We start from the raw sequence: 24,175 nt of genomic DNA, 5'->3' as shown, positions 1-24,175 counted from the left end.
GAGTACATGCATCCATCATGCCGCATGTCAACAATGCATGCTGGTGGTGGTGATGTGATGGTGTGGCCTGCCCAGTCACCAGATCTCAATCCAATTGATTATCTGTGGGATGAGATGGAACGAGCTATTCGGAGCAGAGAATCACTACCAGCCAACTGTGGGAAGCATAGGAGTCAACATGGGCCAGTATCCCTGTGGAACACTTTCGACACCTTGTAGAGCCCATGCCCCGATGAATTGAGGCTGTTCTAAGGGCAAAAGGGGGTGCAACTCAATATTAGGAAGGTGTTCCTAGTGTTTTATACACTCAGTGTGTGTGAATATATATATATATATATATATATATATATATATATATATATATATATAATATTTAATTTGATCACTTTACTCATTAGATCATTTCAGATGTTGTTTCCCTTTGTTTGTCTACATATAAAATTCACACTTGATTATACTGCCAGAATTTGTGTTTCCGTATCTTCTCCACTTGCGCAAACAAACATTTTTGCCACACCAAAAGATGATCTCACATTAATGGCAGAATTCTGCAGTCTTATCACCCTACCTCTGGTTTGAATGGAATGCACTATAACATTTGACATGTAACTAAAAGTGCAATACAGTGCCACATTGCATTCTCCTTTCTCTTCTTGACGTGTATCTGTATTTTTATAGATGCAATATTAAAAGCAATTGGAATTATTTGCTTTTTTGTAAGTGTGTAGAAAAAGGGCTACTGTAGCATTTGCTGTCACTTTTTACATCCAGCTGCACCCTCTTTCTCTGAGCCTGGTGTGGAGTGGATTACTGAGCACCACTTTCCCCAGTCGCTGAGATCTGACAGAAAGCTGCAGGCCTTGACACATGTGGCCTAAAGGTGCAAATCTGCCAGGCTCTTCAAAGGCAATCTGAATTGAGTGGGTAGCATTTTTCAGTCTGGGTGGCTGGGGTTCTCGTTTTTAAATTCCTAGATCCCACTTGATATGAAAGGATTTGACTCTTGCGTGCATAATATGATGAAAAGCCAGAAAACATCTGGCGAACACGTCTCTCTGGAAATTAAATTGATAGGCCAGTATTGCTAAGACAAATACACCTGCACTGCTAGAGTGGAAAGTGCTTCCAGCTAGTGTGTCTTAGATTTGTATTATTAGTTGTGTATAATATTATGCAGATTGAGAGGGTGTAAAGTATTCCCTTAGGAAATGGAAGAGGAGAGTAGGGGCCCTTACAAGTTACCACATAAAAGCATAGCAAGGTGTAATAAAGCAAAGTGAAAGCATGGTAAAGCAGAGGGAAGCACTGTAAAAGCATTGTAAAATATGATAAATGTACAGTATAACTGTGGGGAAAGCATGGGAATCTGACATTACCTTGGAGGTTTACTGTGGTAAACTTTCTTTCATATGGGAGATACTGAAATTGGAGAAGAAATCTATGAAAAAGACCTAGGACTTTTTGTTGACTCAGAAATGTCTTCATCTAGACAATGTGGGGAAGCTATAAAAAAGGCTAACAAGATGCTCGGCTACATTGTGAAAAGTGTTGAATTTAAATCAAGGGAAGTAATGTTAAAACTGTACAATGCACTAGTAAGACCTCATCTTGAATATTGTGTGCAGTTCTGGTCACCTCGCTATAAAAAAGATATTGCTGCTCTAGAAAGAGTGCAAAGAAGAGTGATCAGAATTATTCCGGGCTTAAAAGGCATGTCATATGCAGACAGGCTAAAAGAATTGAATCTGTTCAGTCTTGAATAAAGAAGACTCCGTAGCGACCTAATTCAAGCATTCAAAATTCTAAAAGGTATTGACAGTGTCGACCCAAGGGACTTTTTCAGCCTGAAAAAAGAAACAAGGACCAGGGGTCACAAATGGAGATTAGACAAAGGGGCATTCAGAACAGAAAATAGGAGGCACTTTTTTACACAGAGAATTGTGAGGGTCTGGAATCAACTCCCCAGTAATGTTGTTGAAGCTGACACCCTGGGATCCTTCAAGAAGCTGCTTGATGAGATTCTGGGATCAATAAGCTACTAACAACCAAACAAGCAAGATGGGCCGAATGGCCTCCTCTCTTTTGTAAACTTTCTTATGTTCTTATGTTCTTATGAAAACCGTGTGTGACTTTGCAAATACACTCTGCAAACTGTCACAACTGAGTTAAACAACCTCTGCCTCACTTCCAATTTTGGCTAAAACCCTTAAAAAACAAATATAAGCCAAAGTAGAAAATTCAATTTTTGTTTTCTGTGGCTTTAAAGAAATTTGTTTTATGTTACTGATTCCTAATGCTGGGCATACTGTATAATAATCAAGAACATTTGGCTCTGGGGGTTATCCCATCCCTCGACTTGACAAGATACATTCCATATGAAATTGCATTTTAATTGAATTACAGAACATCCTACATTGTTTACAAGAAATGCATGACTTCATCTTTGTTGTATCCCCAGTTGAAGCAATATACTTTTTTTTAACATGGCTCTGACATTGTTAACAATATGCTAGTTGTTTCAATCAGAGCACCAGAAACATTCTACAGACATGTACCATAAATGAAGAACCGGTTTCCAAGCCAATCAGAGTGCAGAATATCTTCTGGGTTTTGTACAAGTCAAATCAATGCCATTACGACAGTGGATTTGCAGCTAAGAAGCTACTGACGATGTTCCACAAGATACCAGAGCAATGCACCTGACTTCCAGACCTATATGCAGTTCTAGGAAAGACAACTCCACTCAAAACAGCAAATTGTTAGTGCAGTATAGGAAAAAAACACATAAGAAGCACTGAGGCAATGGAATTCATTCTAGAAGGACTGTCTTTTTGCACTCAGCAGTGCAGAACAGTGTTAATAGTGACCCTTCTTAGCGGCTCAGTTGACCCTTATAAATCATGTGAGCTGTAAACAAAAAACACTGCAGAGGCAGTTCTGTCAGTGTTTAACTTGCAGTGCCTTTATTGTAATTATATCTGACCAAAAAAGTTAGAAAAAGGGGGCCAGCCATTTAAAATGTGCTAATCTATAAAAGGGGCCAAGCTAATAAAAAAAACTGAAGCAAAGTGAAATAAGTAGGTGTAACAATATATTGAGAATGCACTGCAGGCCCCAACTCATTAAAAAAATAACTGCCTGTTGATTGCATTTGTATTTGAGTAATAATAATAATAATAATAATAATAATAATAATAATAAATAATAATAATAATAATAATAACAACATAACACATAAATGATGTTAAGTTTTTGCTTGAAAATATGAGATCTGCAATTGTTGTGACCAGAGTGTTTAGTTTGTATCAAAAAGTGAAATGAAACACCCCTCTCTATTGAGCTGCATGCTTCCACGGGAAATCATTTCCAAGAGTTCAGTCTGGACAATCTTGCTTTAAGTAACCAAATCTTACACATTGTCATGAACATTTCCAAACAATGGGTAAAGAAAAATAAGTAGAGTAAAAATAATTGGAGCACAACCTCATCCTTCTGAGCATCCTGGTGCTGCTTGCTAAAAAACAAGCAATAAAATAATAAATCTATGCGCCGTCACAAATAGAGATTAGATAAAGAATAGAGAATTCTGGGAGTCTGGAACCAACTCAGTAATGTTGTTGAAGCTGACACAATGGAATCCTTCAAGAAGCTGCTTGATGAGATTCTGGGATCAATATCCACTCAGTAATAACACTCAGTGTGTGTATGTGTGTGTGTATATATATATATATATATATATATATATATATATATATATATATATATATATATATATATATATATATATATATACACACACACACACACATATATACACACACTGTGTGTGTGTGTGTATATATATATTATATACACACACACACACACACACACAGTGCCTTGCAAAAGTATTCAGACCCCTGACCAATTCTCTCATATTACTGAATTACAAATGGTACATTGAAATTTCGTTCTGTTTGATATTTTATTTTTAAACACTGAAACTCAGAATCAATTATTGTAAGGTGACATTGGTTTTATGTTGGGAAATATTTTTAAGAAAAATAAAAAACAAATGTCATTTTTTTTTTTTTTTTTTTAACAATATGAGTTTCAGTGTTTAAAAATAAAATATCAAACAGAACGAAATTTCAATGTACCATTTGTAATTTGGTAATATGAGAGAATTGGTCAGGGGTCTGAATACTTTTGCAAGGCACTGTATATATAATTTGATCACTTTACTCATAAGAATTTCAGATGTTGTTCCCAAACGAGCAAGATGGGCCGAATGACCTCCTGTTATTTGTAAACTTTCTTATGTTCTTATATCAGTAATATTATATTATAGAAACAATTAAATGCAATGCCATTCTGTGTTGTCTATATAAATCACTGGACAACTATGAACAATCAACATCACCATGGCAATATTCGTTGACTTCATTCCGGATCCAGGTTAGATTAGAAAAAATGAAAAACGTATTTTATTAGTTTGTGAAGAAAACTTCGACCATGTTATATGTGATTATATTGGGGGGGGGGAGCGGGGAGGTCAAAAAGTGGAAGACAATGTCATATAGATTGTCTGGGGGGGGGGGGCAACTACTCTGCCTGCCATATAGCAAGTGACACCCCTGGCTGGGAGTGAGGCAGTAGTTGTTGGGTATGAGGTGGTCGAAAACACAACAGGACTGAGTTTACGAAATAGGTTTATATACCTGATAGGTTGATGGGAACTTCTCTGTAATTGGCTTGAAGATTAACCAATGAATGTAATAGGCAGTTATTAATGATACTATGGATTTCAAAACAAACAAAAGTGATCTATGTACAGGCCTATTTTAACAATGAAATAATCTCTTTGTAACAGCTGTCCTTTTACCAGGAGTTTCCCACACCGATTTGTATGCTGATCCAGGGGCATTTATACATGTGGAAAAAAAAAACAGAAAAATGTCAAGCACTGACCAAAACACTAGCAATCATGCTTTCATGTTTTATTTACAAAAAATCATTTTGTTAGATGCTTCGAAACAAGAGCCGAATGCAAAAAAAAAAAAAAAAAAAAGAAAAGCTGATTCCAGGTCAAAGCAAATGTGTAGCGGCCACAGGCCTGTGTGCCTTTAGCACCCCAACAGAAGTTTACAGACCATTCTTACAGCCTGCTCTCTCTATCTTCTAACACTTTCATGTATGTGGCCAGGCTACATTAGAATCAATGCACCCATTTAATCTGACCCCATTTTGCCCCTAGTTTTCTTAAGCGATAGGAGATGAAAGCATTCTTTAACGAGCCCTTAAAATTGTGAACACCACCCAAAGTTTTAACTTAATGTGTTACTCCACTTAAATGAAATGAAATATGTCAAATCTTCAGGACAGAAACAGCCGACTTCAGTTTTAGGAAAAGAACACCCTTTTCCAAAACCAAAATATTTGAGGAATTGAGCCAGTTATTTGTGACGTGTGTGCCAGTATTTGATTCCTGCTCTAAATACGGCACTAACTACATAATCTTTCAATATGGTAGGAAGGCTTTGATTTTTCTCAAGGAAAAACTTTTAATCCAGATAAGCAAAAACTAACACACAACATGCAATGCAGACTCCCAGCGTTTTACACAGCACACAAAGGCATTAAGAGTGGGGTTCAGTATCAGTAACCCAAAATAGAAAAGACTGATTTGCAATAAAGTAACCTAATGAGAAACCCCCTTTAATCATAAAGGGAATGATTTTCAAAAGAATGTTATTTGGAACATCGACCTCAGAACACTGAAGTGAACTCACAGCATATTTGAATTAACTTAACCTCAACAGCGTGCACCATTCCAATTGGATTCAATTAACAAAGGACTGGAAGCAATAGAGAAAAAGGTGAATTATTTCTTTGATGCCAATGTTGACAAAAAAAAAAAAAAGCTTTGTACTTGAACCCAGAGCAGAAATGCTTGGAAAATCTGGAAGATGATAACAGGGAGTTTAATCATCATCCATTAAAAATCCTTTCCATGACGGACTAGAAGACACGCAGTATGGAAACAACACTCAGCTTAAAACAGACAAGCTCAAAAACAAAAAAAACTCAGAATTAACCTCATGTCTTCATTTTTTGTGAGAAGCAGACAGAAATCTGGCTGAATCATGATAACTATACTTTCATATGCTGGGTCAGCATTTGTCTTCAAGTGTATAGCCGAGTCACCCCTATATGTATTTCTGCAGTCAAGGGACTATGATGGCCTCTATCCCACTGTGCTCTCTGGCTTTTTGTTCTTGTGTAATACTGATTGAGATGAGTAATATGAAGACATCTGAAATGGAGGCTGCATTTTGTAATGCTTCTTGCTCTCTGAGGTTTAGATCTTTGGTCCCTATATCGTGTTAAGGATAGATATATACACACATATAGATAGCTAGATAGATAGATAGATATGTTTGTCAGCATCCTTAACACGATATATATTCTCTCCTTGAGCTGTGTGGCTTATCTGATTTTCATTCCGTTCATGTGATCTGATCACTAACATTTACTAACACGATGGCTACACAATGATTTTTAAAACTTGGTAGGGTCTTTTCGAACATAATTAAGTGATGTACATTTACACCACCTCAGTATATGGTGCACTGGATGAAGCCTGATGTCACATTTCGGTACCTATACCAAATTGACTAGGTACAAAAAATGTACGTTACACCCATTTTAAGAATTAAGCTCTTGTGTGCCACTGGGTTGACACAGGTATTCAGTAGTGATCTACAAGGTTCCAAAATAACTTAAGTTACTGAAACTTTCTTCAAATGAGCCTGGGATTTCATTCATTTCCCAACTACTGAAGAACAGCAGCACAAATCCAGGTAAAATGTTTTCAAGTAGCTGACATACCAAAAACCCTTTAGGTTGATAATGGACAGCGTTCATGTGGCCTTTCAACCCAACTGATGTTGAAGTTATGTATTGAAATACAAAAAAGGTTTTATTTGCATTAGTGTGTAAATGACCTGTGTTGCAGAACATTGCATTAGCAGTGTTTGAGAAGATTACCCAGGATCATGGCCTGATTCCTTTATACTGTACTGCAGCAGAGCTCCGAGATGCTTGGATTCCTGGTAAGTGGAAAGCATAAAAACTTGATCTTTTAGATTATACAAATATTATTCTACTATGTTTTGAAAGCAGATATGTAACTGGATAACATATTGTTTTAAATATGGCAAGTCCCCCTTACACAATGAAAATGGCATTTTTTGAAAACAACCGCCAGGCCCATGTAGTAAATTGCAACTACAGCATAAGTACATATAATGTACCTTTTTTAAAGTGCATCCAATTTTTGCTATCTAAGAGAAAATGGTTTATATGCTTTGAAAGAAGTCCGTTAAGATTGTTTTTACCCCTAAAGACAGTCATGTGCATGTTCTTGAAGTACACGGCAAATGGCTTTGCAAGCACAGAATGAAATGTTTGTTTACGGTCAAAGCAATTTGGTTTGGAACAGAAACAAACTAAAATAAACAGTGGAGATGCATCAAAGTGTCTATACGCCAGATACATCAGATTAGGCCTTATCAAGTGGACTGGAAAACCACACAGATCTGTTTCTCTCAATTTATAAAATGAGACAGCATGTGCAGTTGAGATCTAGGATCTGATTGTAATACCCTGGAGATGTTAAATCTAATTACTGCGATATAACTGCCGGATCTGTGTTTTACCAGGTTGGGCTCCCTTTTTACACAACCAGTTTGACAAGATCTTACCTCACCTGGTAAAGGCTCAGCTCCATGATGCAGTCAGAGGATCGAGTGTCCATGTCCGGTCTGTGCAAAGCTGCCTGTCTTTCCTGGAGATATCACAAGCTCTGGTGGTCCCACAGGTTAGGGGATAAAAAAAACAATCATCAGGGACTTGTCCTCCTCACAATGCTACAGCAAACCTGGGGCGTTCAAACGGGCGCCTGCAGGATGGATCTTTGTCCTCTAAGTCCAGCAAAGCTTATGGTTATAAAGAGGCAATTGGCTAGGTTATGGGATTGGATGCCCACTGACCTTCACTTCTCTAGAGCTGTTGTGGAGATCTCTGCTGTGAGAGAACATAATTGGTCATTCTAAATAGGGATGAAAAATGGGGGTACATTAATTGAGCATAGTAAAAATATATATTTTAAAAGTCTGTTCAGTTATCCACAGGTAGACGATTTGAGAACTAGCTGTTCCATAAGCATTCCTTGAGGCTCCAACTCTTCTACAACTAAACATAGTGTACTTTTATTCCTGTGTTAGGAGGGCGTCCTCGCCAGTGCAGGAGCAGTAACATTGCCATGGTAATGGTAATTTCAAAGCTCCTGAGACCTGAAATATCTACAGTAAACAATATTTGGAGCTTTGCTGCACAAAAAACGGCCACTGTAATGAGGTTTCTACCAGGCAAATCTAATGCAAGTGGTCTTTACTGCACAGTATATTTATTTAAGAAATGCTGAAGGCAGGTTGAAATGAATGTTAAAAGGCATGTTAAACTTGCTTTATTAACATTGTTTCAGGTTCAGTCTCTTATTGTGCTAAAAATTGTTTGATTCTTCCTTTGGTTTTGTATTTATGTATTCACCATTTACACATTAGCTCAGGATATAAAAACATTTAAAATACAATGCAATACATGCATTGTTGCTTCCTGGTGCCTATACCTATGGTTTAAGACAGGACTGGTGGTGTGCGCATGGGAAGGCTCTGCAATGGTAATGAATGAGTGCAGTTCCAAAAGCTGGTGGAAAGTGTTTTTGTTTTGTATAACTGTAGACATGCAATGCGTTACCTGTGTCGCGTAGTAAAAGCACAGGATTATTTGTTCCACAACACTTCCTTCAGCAGGATGCAGCCACTTGGGCTGTGAGGTAAGCATGTGTCTCCTGTTTATGTTACATTTTTTTAGACAGTTTGAGAAGTAAAATTGGTAACCAGCCTAATTTTATTCAGAGGTTGCATGACAACTTTGGTTTCATACAAATATACAGTACAGTACTGGGCATGTGTTTTTGTCTGAAAAATTGATTTAGTTTCCATGAAGAACTTACATTAATTGCTTCCTTCCTAAGGATGCTGCCAAATACTTCTTACATTAAGAAACAAGTTTGTTTGTCCCTGTGGCAAAGTGCCCCACCCCTGGGCTATTTATTTGTGTTGTATGACGCGTGTAGTGTGTTAATGTTGGCATATAGTCATTGGTACACGGGATATAAATGGGTCTGTGAATATGAGTGGTTTAAAATGTATATTTGTATTTATGCACAAGGATTGCACAGCACTTCACATGCAGGTAAAATATAATAATATGTGAGCACAGGGAATTGCACTTTATTAATTCACGTGCAGTTGTACCAAGACTCCAATTGAATGATTGATTAGCAATCGAGTCTCGGTACAGCTGCATAAAAGCAACATGTTTTCACTCACTCAGGCTTGTGTGTTCAGGGCAAAAGAACGGGAGATGGAGAGAAAAAGGAAGCAATTGCTAAGTCAGGCTGGAGGACCAGCATGGTACTTGTTTGTTTAGTGTTCGTGCCCTGTTTGTTAGTGTCTGTTTGTTTTGTTTGTCTGTTTATTTTGGCTCAAGTGCCGTGTTGTTTTGTTCAGCATCTTTATTTTCTGTTTGTTCATTTATTAAATGATGAGCGCAAGCAAGCGCTCAGCTTCAGCAGAACTCCACGTCTCTGTCCTGTGTGTTATTGTTGCGGGTCTGACGTCACCACTCAGCCAGCCTTGTGACAGTCCCTTTGTGTGCGCTGAATAATAACAGTAAGTACTCGCTGTATGTAACTGAATATATGCTATGTCATTGGCTAGAACATTTCCAGGCTGATCAAAAGGCTCAATAATCCATGAGCCTGCTTTACTCCTCATCAGCGATATCACTCCATACAGCAAGTTCAACAATGCGAAAAATAACTCTCAAGAACTACTGTACTTTCCATCAGTGGTTAATACAAAACATAATGAAAACATAAAAGCAGAAAAAAGCTTTTTCCTATTTAAACATTACCCCCAGATGCAGAATATTTTGTAAATGTCATCCTGTATTGAAACTACTGTAGAAATATAATTCTTTTAAAAACATATGTGATTTGTATGCTGTTCAATGAACATATGCGATGTATTGCTTACTTTCATGTAATGTAGGTGTACTAATCCACATATTTTCATGTGCATACTTGTTTTATTATAAGTGCATTTTGTCACAATTTCAAGTAATAACCCTCAAAGTAATCATTCAACAATAAGTCTAACATTTTCCGACCTTACAGTTAAAAACAATACTTCTGTGATGTTCTCAAATATGAAATAATCACCAAACAAAAAAGAACAATTGTGAACTAAACAGAACCTCTAATGAAAGGGATTTTTTCCTAAAGGTCTGAAAAAGCATAAATCCATGAAATCCAGTGTTGGCTGGCATGGCCCGCTGTTAACAAAGATAGGTCCTGAAAAACGGGACAGTCCCCACAGGATTCAAGGAGCTAGCTCTGAAGCTGTCTGCCACTGCAACACACTCAAAACTCAACTAAACCATTTAGTTAAAGCAGAGCAACATTACAATCTTCAGAGAAAGATAATGACAAATTAGATACATTTAATTGATCTTTAATTAATTATGGTAAACATGTATTTTATTTAACTTGGTTTTTTGACATTTCATTTTTTTTTACCCCAGCGCTCTTTTATATTTTTCAGCCCTGCCCCTTTCTAAGAGAAGCCACAAGATGATCAGTAAGTCTGAGGAAGAGTGGTGACTGGTTACAGTGAAAGACAGCCACAGTATTGGGAGTCAGCTTCTTCTGGCAATGGCCACGGAGCTAATTAAGCAACATACTCAAAACTGGAAACAAATCTAAATAAATCATTACACACCAATGAAGCAACGAAATGCGGTCAGTGCAGTGTAGTGCCGATACATCAACATAGGCAAGACATTCCTCAGAAGACACAAGTTGTTTATCTGGTTGCCATGAAAATGAAACCCAATATTTAAACTAGGGATAAACAGACTAATATTCTATAGACCAAACCACAAGAGCAAGTTTACCCAAACTCCTAGGATTTTGGGTAAGACTCCTAGATCCAAACAGCAGAGTTTGTATAAGGTGAGCCACTGGGGATGGTACAAAAACAACCTTTCTGTACAGATTACATTAAGATACAAGTTGTTACTGTACGTCCCTCTTTAGACTATGTAACTAAATTAAAATTCATTGTTTTGGCTTGGTGTTTTTACATTGCACAAAAAAAAAGAATGCTGCAAGTTTGCACTACCGTGTCTTGATGCATGCTTGTCCGTGTGTTTGTTTTTGACACAAACAAAAGAAAGACCGTGTGCTTTGTGTATGCTACTGTGTTTCTAATGGGAAGAAATGCGTCATTTATATTCTTGACTATTCTGGTCAGTCATTTAAAGAGCTGTGTGGGAGGAGTCTGAAACAACCGTTATCTTAACCAAAGTGTTTCACTTGCTGTTAAGAATCACTTTGTGTATCCTGGGGACTTTCTAAAAGCTGAACGCACCAATGTGGACGCAAAAGAGCTTGTTATGAGGTCACGAGGATGCTTCCATTTGAATATATAAAGTGAATAGAAACCAAAAGGAGAAGACATTAGTTAAGGTCATTGTTATATTTAATACCTGAACCAAGTGGCTTTAAGGTGGACAAATATCTGTCTCTCATTCTCCACATCAAGAGAAGCATGCTTGTCACGTTAGTCACCCCCGGGATGCCAATTTTCTTTATAAATACGTTTTTTTATCCTGGATATCAATTTAGAAACTTGACACAGAGAAATTATACTGTAGGTTGGTGGAAGAATGAATATGATAACAGATAATAGGTTTGGAACCCATCAGTGTTTCAGTAAGAGCAATGTAGCATCTGACGCACTGGATACAATTGTTGACTCTAAATGTGCAACCTCTATCAGCTGGGTAATTAACTTTGATTTGCTCTCAATAAAGAAGTATATTAATAACAGTACAAAGTAAGCCAATCACTAGGAATTTCACACAATTATAGAGGTGCATGCCAAGAATAATTATGCTTCTAATTAATGATAAAACCAAGGCCTGAAACCACACTGATTTGAATAGCAGTTTTTACAGAGATGAGCAGTTCCAATAGAGATTAGCAGCACTCTTCCTGAGTTGCTTTCCAGCTGACTATTAGGTCAACATGGTTCCTTAGCTGTTACTGTTATTGGGGCTATTATATCATAATGTGGATAATTTTGACAGGAAAGATAGCCAGCTGTCCAGATAGGGAACGTGCAATCAAGAGCAGTGATAATTCCTGTAACTATTCTATTGTTCTGTTGTCTTGTTACCTACGGGAACCAAGTGGAAGCTGTGTGATTGGGGCACTAATGATACCACAGTAAGTGATAATATCCTAAGTTACTCCAAATCATACTGAAGAATGTTCTGTTTTTCAGAAAGGGTTTTATTGAGCAGATGTTTACTCACTAGTATGTTGTCCTGAGGGTTGGAAAACAATTTGTGCAATAAAGTGATCTTCCAGTGACAGTCTGAATTCCTCAGTGATTTTTTCAAGAACAGAAAAGCTACACTTTGGAGAACTAGAAGTAAGTATTTCAGGAGTTCCTGTATGTCGGGTAGACTACCAAAAATTCAAAAAGCTTGTTTTGCCAATAAATAAACTTTAGCATTTCTTCACAATCTAGGCACATGAAGAATTGTTCTGTTTATATTTATATAATTATCAAGTAAAACGGCATGCCTCTATTATTTAATTCATCCATGATATTGAAGATTACAATTCCTGCTATCTATTTTTTTCTTAAGAAAGGAGAGATGTTGCACGCTCAAGTTTAAGGAGGTGGCTCCACAGAGGCTTTAAGACTTTAGTAACACAACCAAGAAGTGCTGTGTACTGAATCATGCCACACAATTGGATACAAGTTTCATCCAGGGTTATAGTGTAATTGCACGGCTCTAATTACAGGTTTAACATGGCTGTGGGGCTGCTTACGTGGTCTGGCTTGGATCTGTGCTGCTGCAGAGTAAGTGATGAATGGATATCAGTTCTCAGATTGGCTGATATGACCTTGAGCTTCATATAAAAGTAAATAACGGAATTCACCTTGAAAAAGCGCCTTGAAAAACAACGATCAAAGAAACTTGATATGTTGAAAATGGTGTGTGTACATGGTATACCCAGAAGATGCAGCTGTTGCTTTGCTAATAGATTATACCCTCAAGGGGTGATTTTGTCCTACTAGACCAAGGACAGCATGATGATGATGCATATCCTGAGAAGACTAGATATGAAGGCCGGCAGGTCTTGCTTAACTTTCAAGGCTGAGAATGTATTTTATTAGAAGTCTTATCAGAAGGTAAATGATTTGATGAGTGACAACCCCAGAAACACATTAACAGTATATAGCTTAAAAAAGAAACCTCATTGCAATTAGTAGCAGCAGAAACATTTACAAAATAATTACATATACCATCCTCGCAGACAAATAGAAGATCCAGTTATAGCTGTTGTTAACTCAATGGCCACGATTAGTTAAGTAAAATTAGAATGTTTCTGTAATATCATTCTAACCTCTTTTAAGGTTGTTGTAAACAGTCTTTTTAATACAATGCACATGCAATTTGTAGCACCATTCTTTTTATGCACAAGATGTCTATAGAGTAATCCTTCCCCATGATTTCACTATAATTCATGGAACAGGAGCAAGGGCTGTGAAGAGTAAAGCCTGGGACTTGAGATAGGAATTGTGTGCATGTGACTTTAGGAAGATGACATGCTTTCCCCATGGCTTGTGGAGAGCCACCCTCATGGAGGTGAGACCCAAATGATTAGCCTCCAAGGCTTACTTCGCACAAGGGGAAAATGAAGATAAGGATTGAAGATATTTGAGAAGACTACAAATCACTCCAACTAATGCCTATGCTTCAGGAGATTAGCTTGACCTGACCTCCGAGACAGAGCCACACGGGGCTTCAGGAATTTTGAGGGAAATTGAGGGAAGTAAATGAACATGGGAAGGGTCAAGCAAGGGACACTGGCATAGATGAAAACAAGTTGTTAATAAGGAATACAAGGCTTCCCCCAGGCTCACGGAGAGCCGCTCTCTCAGAGGAGAACCCTCTCAGAGGTGAGACCGAAACGATCAGGCTCCAAGGCTGAAGAGCATGTATGCTGGACCCAAGGGGAATAAGTGATAGAAAACAGAGATTTTAGAAAAGTGCAGGGTTGCCTCCTGGCTCGCTAAGTTTTTCCCATGGTGTACCACTTTAAACTGTTACTGCTGTCTGCACATGTCTTTAAGGAATGCTGAATGTACTGGATAAAAAATTGATCACTTTACCTGCACACTGATATGGGCTGATGAAGACAGGAAAAGACTGTAACATCTGAAGGAAGTCAATCACAACGCATGAGAACAGCCAGACAGGATGGATTTTCATCAAGTACTGAATGTGGGGCCAGTTTATTAGGTATTAAATCCAGAGATCATATTTATTAGTGTGAATAAACATTAGAGCAGATTAGGTTTGTAACCCATTAGTGTTACAAAAATTAAATGTGCAATAAAAAGGTTAAGTAAAGAAAATGAAAACAATAAAGCAAATAAAAAAATCCCGAGCAGTACAAGCAAGAAAGGGAAAGTATCGGTAAAATAATTCCTCATTCTATTTGTTCAAGATGTGTGCAATTTGAAGAGGGCGGATGCTGCACTAACATTTCATCCTGTTAGGAATATTAATAATTGATGCAATGAAGGGTCTGCACGTAACCATGCTGAAAGCGTTTGAAAAGTCTTGAGCCTTTGCAAGCAAATGTCATACAGTTTTAATAAAAGCAAAACCACGGCCATGAAGAGAATGTGTCAGGTAAGCCTTGGCTACTGGCAAAGCCTCAGCTTTTCAATCAACACAATACAGCCTGGCAAGACAGGAGGGTGGATCTGACACATTCTTACAGTCTGACTGGTTTTTATGAATTCATGTCCCATGGAACAGTTTTTAAAAGCATGCATTATTTGCTTGATTATAAAATGTTAGACACCAGTGCTATGGTGATGTTTTTTCTCCTCTTAAAAGCAGTCTACCGTGCTTGCTGTTGATTACGTCTATTTGAAAGATAGTTGAGACAGCATAGAGTAAGTAATGAGAACGGCAGGCAGACAGCAGGTGCACCCTTCACAAGTACACTCTCAAATGGAAACCATTTCTGTTCCATGGAATTTCAGTAAGCACTGCCTAATGGTCACTAACAAGGAGCAGAAGTCGCATAAACATCAATGCAGATAATTACAGAAAGCAACAAAACAATGATAGTAAGTAGCTGCCGCATTAGCTAAACTAATATATTTTTGCAACAGGAATAACTTAGGAATGTGGTCATTCATTTTAATATTCTACATGCTTAATTTATTAGGTGAAGGTCCCCAAGTGTCTCACCTGGTAAAAGCACAGCCACGTGGTGCGCAGAGTGAGTGATTCAGCCACGTGAGCACAGACTCACGTCTTGGCTGTGCGAAGTAACCAGTCTTCACTGGGGAGTCTGGAGGGAGCGTTGCATCGGCCCTCCAGCAGGTTAGGGAGGCAAAACCATCAGGGACTACAGCGGACCCTGCTGGACAGGCACCTGGTGAGTTTAAATGGACACGGGCAGGGCTGACCTTTGTACTTCAGAGGCTGGTCGCTCGTTGACATTTCAAATGCTTTGTAAATCATGCCCCCATGCCAATACAGGCCTAGCAGATTGCATGGTTGACACTAATGAGTAATGCTGCTACTTTACCACCTGAAAACTCGTGGAATGTAAATCCCATTTCTTCTCAACCATGCCCAACCCCAGTTTTAGAAACTGCTGATCAGCTGTATTCGGTTCTACAGCTCAGGGCTTCAAAGGTGTTACCACTATGTCCATGTTTCCATCTGCACCATGAAGCCAGTCTGTGAAACTGGGGCTGTAGTCTACAATCCTTTCTACATCAGTCCTACCCATGTGTAAAAGGACCCACCTGGGGGGGGGGGGGGCTATTCGATAACTTCTGTTTGGAAACGCAACCTTTGAGTACGTAGTCTTTTTTTTTTTTTTTATTTTATTTTTAATAATTGTATTAAATATTGACTTTACCTTCTTCCTTTGAAATGCTTTTTAAGTCATCTTTTCTATCTGCATTTTTACCTGAGGACTGCGGATTGCAGAAATCTTTTAGAAAAGCATGTAGAAAAGAAGAGGCAATAAATGTGCTTCAAAAAAGGAGATAAAAGCAGGTTGTTTGTGACATGGTAATGCAGTGGTTAAGGCATTCCTTGGGGTGCATTTTGGCTTGCGGTCGTGTAGAAACACATTATCCATTTTTTTTCATCCAGTTGTGGTCTTTTAATTGAGTGGTAGGATTTTAATAATGTTCATTATCAATTCAGTTAATATAAACTGTTATGTTATACATTGTGCCTCCAAAAACAACTTGCAGTCACGATCTTTGGGGTCCGGCGGCTCCACTTCCCTCCCTCGCAGCCTCAGGCCCCAGAAGGGCAATTCTTAAAACTACAAACACGTCTCGTGTGGCCCGTGTTTCTCAAAGCCTATCCAGTTACTGAATGCTGTGCCGGGAGTACCTGGGGGAATGAGAAAAGGAAACACAGCTGAGAACCTCTGCGGTTTGACAGCACTCCAGAACCTTTCAAACTGTGTTGGCAATAATCCAAATTCCTTTGGTAACCTACCCAGAAGTACAGTTTAAAAAACAAATCTTTCAATGTGTGTGCCTGCCACAAAGTCTTGACATACTTTAGATTTAGACCTCTCTATACACCATAGAGTACAAGAGATTGAAATTAAATGTTGTTATTTATTTATATATAGACACACACACACACACACTGACGCACAAAAGATATTTCAAACATAGATAAACAAAATCATAGAAAATGTGAACAAAAATACAGAGCTTGATAAGTTTTCAGTATGAAACGTTACACTGTCAAAATGAAAACATTACAAAGTTAGTATCTGGTATGACCTTCTAGAGCTTTAACACAGAGCTTTTGACACATCTGGATAGACTGCTGGGGATGTTCCACCACTCTTCCTGTGCAACTGCATCCAGCTGGCAAAGGTTGGCTGGTAGCGGTTGTCTCCTGTGGATGGCACTGGCGATTTGGTCCCACAGATGTTCTATTGGACTATGGTCAGGAGAAAAAGCTGGCCACGGCAAGACCTCGACATTGTTTTCCTGAAGTTGTGCAATTGTAATCTTATGTGTGGTTTTGCATTGTCCTGCTGAAAAATCAACACTTCCGGATTTGCTTGTAGGAACAGAAAAACCATTGCCTCAAAGACTTTGTCAATGTATCACCGAGTAGTAAGGTGGCCCTCAATCTGTACCAAAGGCATTCTTGTGGTAAAGGAGTTTCCTCCCCACATCACATTTCCAGCGCCCCATCGGTTGGATAGAACAATGCAACGGTCAGCATAACGCTGACCACGATGTCTCCACACACGTTGTCTTCCATCAGGTCTGTCAAGGGCAAAACCGCATTCATCTGTGAATAAAAAACACCACCACTCTCTCTGCTGCTCACAGAAGACAGTGATTTCGTCTCTCAGCTGTCATGTTACCCCTGAAAAGCCTCTGAGCTCCGAAAACTACTTGGGATGGCTTCCCATGAAAAGCGCTTTGTAAATACAATACGATTTGATTTGATTGTTGAAGCAAAACATCTCATTCTCTGGGCAACTTCTCTCACAGACAGGCCACCTTCAATCATGCTGATAGCAACCAGGCGATCTTCATTACTCAAGTGGGGAACAAGGTCGTATCTTTTGCTGTTCTTCCATTAAATAAAATCATGTCTTTTCGAATAGCTATTTATACAGATTCTTAATCAATTCATTTTGGTCATTTTAACTCAACTCAAATACCAAACACTGAGCACCTGGCATTTTTATGAAATCACATGACTTGAGCTCAGTATTTTGTTATCCCAAGTAAGAATACTACTCAAACAATCAACAAACCTATCTGCTCACTATTTAAAATTTAAATAACATTATGCATGTGCCCAATGAACTATTGATGTAAAACTCAGACTCAGATTTTTTCGTAAGCAAAACATGTTGGCCAATGTAAGGATACATGGAAAGTGAGTTATTAAAAATGTGGCTTATGTAAAGAATGGTTTTCATCTGTCATTCTGCACCTGCTATCAAATTAGCACTTTGCCAACATTAATCAATTTAAATGACATTGGAAAGCATTTAAATGAAGACATTGCATGGTATTGGATGGGGATCTGGATTACTAAGCAGGCACAAACAATGTCGACCCAAGGGACTTTTTTGACCTGAAAAAAGAAACAAGGACCAAGGGTCACAATTGGAGATTAGACAAAGGGGCATTCAGAAGAGAAAATAGGAGGCACTTTTTTTTTTTTTTTTTTTTTTTTTTTTTTTTACACAGAGAATCTGAGGGTCTGGAATCAACTCCCTAGTAATGTTGTTGAAGCTGACACCCTGGGATCCTTCAAGAAGCTGCTTGATGAGATTCTGGGATCAATAAGCTACTAACAACCAAACGAGCAAGATGGGCCGAATGACCTCCTCTCGTTTGTGAAATTTCGTATATTTTTATAATGAGATGTAAGGTTTTTGCTTTGCACTTGCACTCCAAAAACCTCCTATGACAGGGTGTAAACCATTACAGAAGTGAGCAATTAAGAGCTGTATAAAACCACACACCTTCAGAGACCTGTCATTGGCATCTAGATGGCAGTTTTGCTACACTACCTAATGCAGCGACAGCTGTCTCTTGTTGAGGACAGACAGGAAAACCTTCAGAGAAGGGAAAGACAGAGAAGACCCTGCATATTCTATCCCAGGTTCACTTTGTTTGGGATGGATTGTTCTCTCCACTTGCCTCTCCAGTGGTGTCAGCTGTGATGTGGATGCGGCCCTCCTCCTGTTCTGGCTGCACGCATGTGCTGTGTTGCGAGTTTCGCTTTTGTTCGCCGATGCAGGTCATGCCCTTTTTTCATCACCTGGTTGACTGTCCTCCTGGTAACACCGACAGTGTTGACTTTCTCCATTATAGAGGACAATGTGGCCTATTTGATAGCATAACTGATTTCAATTTCATGCTTTATTTTATTTTCTGTGCGCCAAGAGGACTTTGATGCCCTTCCTCCGACATATTTTGTTTGTTTGGTTTGATTTTCGTGCTCCACAAATCTAATACACTGCCTACTGCTCTCTGTACTCCCAACTCACCTCACCTCTGGGCTGTAAGTGCAGCTGCTAAATAGCCTGATGCACAGGTGGCGCTCATTGAGACCCTCATTATCATGATTGCGGCTCACTGCTTGTGCGTGTTGAGTAATTTGCATTGCTCTTAAGCTTACACAGGGTATGACAATCCCTGGTTGAGTGAAAGGGGCCAACAGCCACATTTACTAAGTGGGATTTAAAAGCTTTATTAAAACACAATATAAATCTGATTTTATAGAGAGAAATTCTCAAATTATATTATTTCATAAAAAACAGAGAATGTGTTGCCCACTGTCGTTGTATTTTAATTTAGTTTAATGTAGGCTATTACTGTAGTTAAAATACTAAATAAATTGCTGATAACCTTACGTTCTTGAAATCTGAAAGCCACAAATGCTACCACTGTTGATTTAAAACTTGCTGCATTGTAATATAAACAGGGATCATGTTTGCTTATATTTGCTTTCCCAGTAGCAAACAGAATTTGTAAACCGAACTGGCCATTTTATTAAAGCCTGCATGTAAACAAGCCCGCCACTTTCACAAGGTGACATTCATAGTTGCCATGGCTGCAAACCAGCCTCTGAGTAATGAACTTTGTATGTGCAGGGCTGTCAATCTAAGACATTAAATGTGTCTACAATTCTATTAAACCTGCTGCTGTTCTGGGTACAATATGTCCTCTCTTAAATTTTACAGTGGCAAGTGTGTTGGTTTTCATGTTCTGATGGGTGTTGATTTAACCTTTACCACAGCCTCCTGCCACGCTCTTGATCAGAGTCCTCATCCCTGGTAATCGTGTCAGGCTCAATGTTCATAGTATTGTGGGCTGCTGCAGAGGTCCAGTAGAGGATTACTGCTTTCAGCTTCCATTTGTCTGTTTCCAGTTTTTATACACAAGCCCTGAGGGTAGCACAATACATTCAGTGTGTCTAACTGCACCTTAAATCACACTGTAAATGCACAAATGCTTTTATACTGTAATAATTAGAAGTCAATTTACAAAAGCAACTGCCTGCGTCATCTGCATTATTTCTGTGTTGTAACAGTGTAATTTCACATCATTTGAAGACACTTAATGTAGTGTTAGAATTATGAAAGTCCAAACCCTCTACAAAAATGTAATGTTCCAAACTCTATTTAACTAGTTAAAGACATTAAAAAAAAAAATAACAGTCTGCCCCCCTCCCTCATCCACTAGTGAGAAAGCAATGGCTTAGAAATATGACAAAATCTCTTGTCCTAGATCTTTTAATTTGGTATTGTTGGAAATTAAAATGTGGCTGCTGTAGATTGAAGTGCATCAGCCCTGAACCAAATAACAGGCTAAGGCAAGGCAGCAGGACAAGCAGAGTGACCACAGAGCAGCACAGATTTGAAAGGAAACCCAGAATAAAGAAAGGAAGGAAGCCTGCATCTCATTCAGTCTTAGGGACTCACAACACCATACAGACTGCACAGGGATCTCAGATCTGGAGATTGGGATTACATCTCTGACGTCTGCTACAAAGGAATACATTTGATACTAAGGCCACACAGATTGCATGAGGGGCTGAGATCTTCAGATTAATGAGAAGGAACGGGGAAATTGAAAAAAAAAAAAATCTACAGATGACTACAGATAACAGAGTCCTATGATGTTTGCTACAAAGGAGTCAAGTTGATGCCGATCAGTACCAGGGGATTGGATAGCATCGCAGAAGAGGAAGCCCCTTAAGAAATAACAGTCATTAACAATTGCATAACAAAAAAGAACAATCATGAACTGTCTTGCCTGGCTGCGATAGTTACTGTAGTGGTGAAGACTTGTGAAAAAATACAGTTCTGAGTCCAGCAGCTAAAGTGGTAACCAAGAACACAAATTAGTAATGTGGATGTATACTAGCTTAAGCACGTGCATACATTTAGTGGTCCCAGTGGTTCATGTGGACTTGATTGTGATTGGTGAGCCAGGAGACTGTGCCAGCTGGATTCCTCTGGCTTTGCTCTGTAAATGGTGCTTTTTTAGAGTTAGGAATCTTTATCACACTCAGACTGAAATTAGACACATTGAATGTATCTCACCCGACTCAACCGAAAAATAATACATTTCAGTATTTTGAATGTAATTCTCTCTATATTTTTTAATTTCACCAGAGAAGGGAATCACCGAACTATATTTAGTTACGAATCAACTTTCTCTGAATAATTGTACTGGAGATCTTTAAAACAGAGTAGTGTTGACAAATTTGCCAAATTGAAACAAAAGCGACATGCTATCTATTTAGTTTATTCATGGTTATCTGTGTAAACATGCCATTTAAAAATATTTGCATTGCGTATTTTACATAAATTACTTAAAGAATAAGTGCAGCACGCACAATTACTACCTGAGACTTGGCCTTATCAGAGTGAGCCAAGAATAACCCCACTAAAACTCTTAATATAAGAACCTATGCAAAAGTCAGTGTGCCCGCAAACAGCTAAGTAAGATCAATTTATGCCTGTGCCCAAATTACTTTGAGGACCACTGCTTTATACTGTCAGAAATAGCACCATATTCTCCAAGAATGCTCACTGTACCAAAAAATTTTGACAGTCGGAAATCCGATTTACCACCAACAGGCATAGCAGCACAAATTCGGTAACATTAGAGAGCTACAAGTCACTACCTCACAAAGAAAATGATTTCTGACAAAAGCTCTCGAACGTGTATTCGACTTCCCAAGTGAGCTTAAATTTAAAAAACTTTCATACAGTGACCAAAAGTGAATGCTAATACTTCCCTTTGAGCTTTAGAAAAGTGACAGTTATATGGGAACAAAAACAAAACATGAATAGAGGCATGTTGAGCATAACATACAGTACATCTCAGCTGCATCAGCCAACAGAGTTGATAAAATTAAATGTAGGTACTTACATTACTGGCGCATTTGTTGATTTGTCGGTTAGTTATCTTTTTACAAAATGTGTCGGGACATAGCTAATGTGTAAGACACAAATACAACTACGGTTTACTGAAAAGTTGGCTAAACGTTCTGTATTATATTTCTTAGCAGACTCCCTTATCCAGGGTGACTTACAATTGTTACAAGATATCACATTATTTTTTATATAAAATTACCCATTTATATAGTTGGGTTTTTACTGGAGCAATCTAGGTAAAGTACCTTGCTCAAGGGTACAGCAGCAGTGTCCCTCGACCCTCCAGTTAGGAGTCGGATATATATTTTTTGAACCACAAGGATGAGCTAGACTTGTCGCAGCGGATTACATTCTGATACGGTTTGGTATGAAATGCTTTTGTCAATCGCTCCATAACTGGGTGGGACCATGAGCAAAATGGGTGGGCCCAGGCCCCTCAGGCCCAAGCGTGGCGCCGCCCCTGCCAGACAAGGAGAACCGTACAAAATCAAACGTTGTTTATTCAGGCAGTTACACACAGAACACAGACCTCAGACGCCCAAGAACCCCCTTTTATACCCTCCTAACACAATTTCTCATGTGCTGTGCACGTGAACAACGCTCTGCACCTGCAGAGTAATATATAACAAGCAGGCGCCTTTATCCAAGATGACTTACAGTGTGTGAACTATGCATCAGATGCAGAGTCACTTACAACAACGTCTCACCTTAAAGACAGAGCAGAAGTGACTTGCTCAAGGTCACGCAGTGAGTCAGTCAGTGAGCCGGAATTTGAACCAGACCTTCTGGTTACAAACCCTTTTCTTTAACCACCGGACAACGTTTTAATACACCCCTTTACACTGGACAAATACCAGCCTTCTTTGTTTAATGAAACTCCTCTTCACATTGAGATGACCGGTCCGGCAGGTCACATCATCTCTTTGTTAACCCATCAATTTTTTCATTTTCCTTTCTTCCATGGTGATCCAGGTTAATATAGTTCCTTTTTAACTCAAATTTAAAGTTTTCTTCCAAGTTTATTGAATATTTTGGGTGTTCAGCTGGATTCATTGGAGCTGGTGTTTTTCAGATGTTGCCTGCTCTCTTTTCTACTCTGACTGAGACAATCTCAGAAACAAAGCCTGCTTTTTCTGTAACCTTAAGAGTGTTTACAGCTTACACACATTTTAGTATCTCGCTGCTTCAATAACAATAATAATTGGGGCACCAGAACCTGGAAATTCTAGGGAGTCAGCTTGGACTCAGTCTTGTTGCTATGGTTACCATGCAGTGCTGTTCTTATTTATCACCTACTGTTAGAATTTAGATGTGCTTGTGCAATTAACAAGATGTTTAACCCTTTAATTACTCTAAGGCAGTAGCGTTTCAGGTTGCTAGGATATAGTCTGCCTAGTGTCACATGCGTCACTGTGGTTTGGGATGAATAACCTCAATGGCTTATTTGATTTAGATATGTTTTATTTTTTAGACCTTATGGCAGGGCAGATCCCTGCATGTAAACATGGGGCAGGGCAAAGCCCCGCTAAAAATGTATTGTTTTGGTTTTAGAACAAGTGAATTTATGGGTGTATTTAAATGTATTGTTAGTTTATTTAATAAATGGTTGGTGGAGATGTAGTGTATGATTTAAAAACTATTGGTTGGGGTTAAAACATGGGTTAATTGTAATTTAAATGTATTATTGTACAGTTAATTGTGGTGTAGCAGAGGCAATAGTTATCAGTTTGTATCTGCCAGACAAATGTGTGGGTGGCAGCTGGTGATTATTGATAAATTGGCTGTCGGCCAGGCAGACTAAAAACTCTCGTGTAGAATGTGGCCATCTCCGCATTAATTAATTTATTGCTAATCCAGAGATTTTGCTTTTTGCTGTGTTTTTTTGTTTATCCTTTTTTATTGTTGGTGTCAGTAAATAAATATGCGCACCAACTTCCACCTGTAGTACCCATGTGCTTCTGTCGGCTTCCTGGACTGGGGACATCACTGCTGTTA

The sequence above is a fragment of the Polyodon spathula genome, chromosome 2 (genome assembly GCF_017654505.1).
Source record: "Polyodon spathula isolate WHYD16114869_AA chromosome 2, ASM1765450v1, whole genome shotgun sequence".
Classification (NCBI taxonomy): Eukaryota; Metazoa; Chordata; class Actinopteri; order Acipenseriformes; family Polyodontidae; genus Polyodon; species Polyodon spathula.
Note: the sequence above shows the minus strand (reverse complement) of the source record.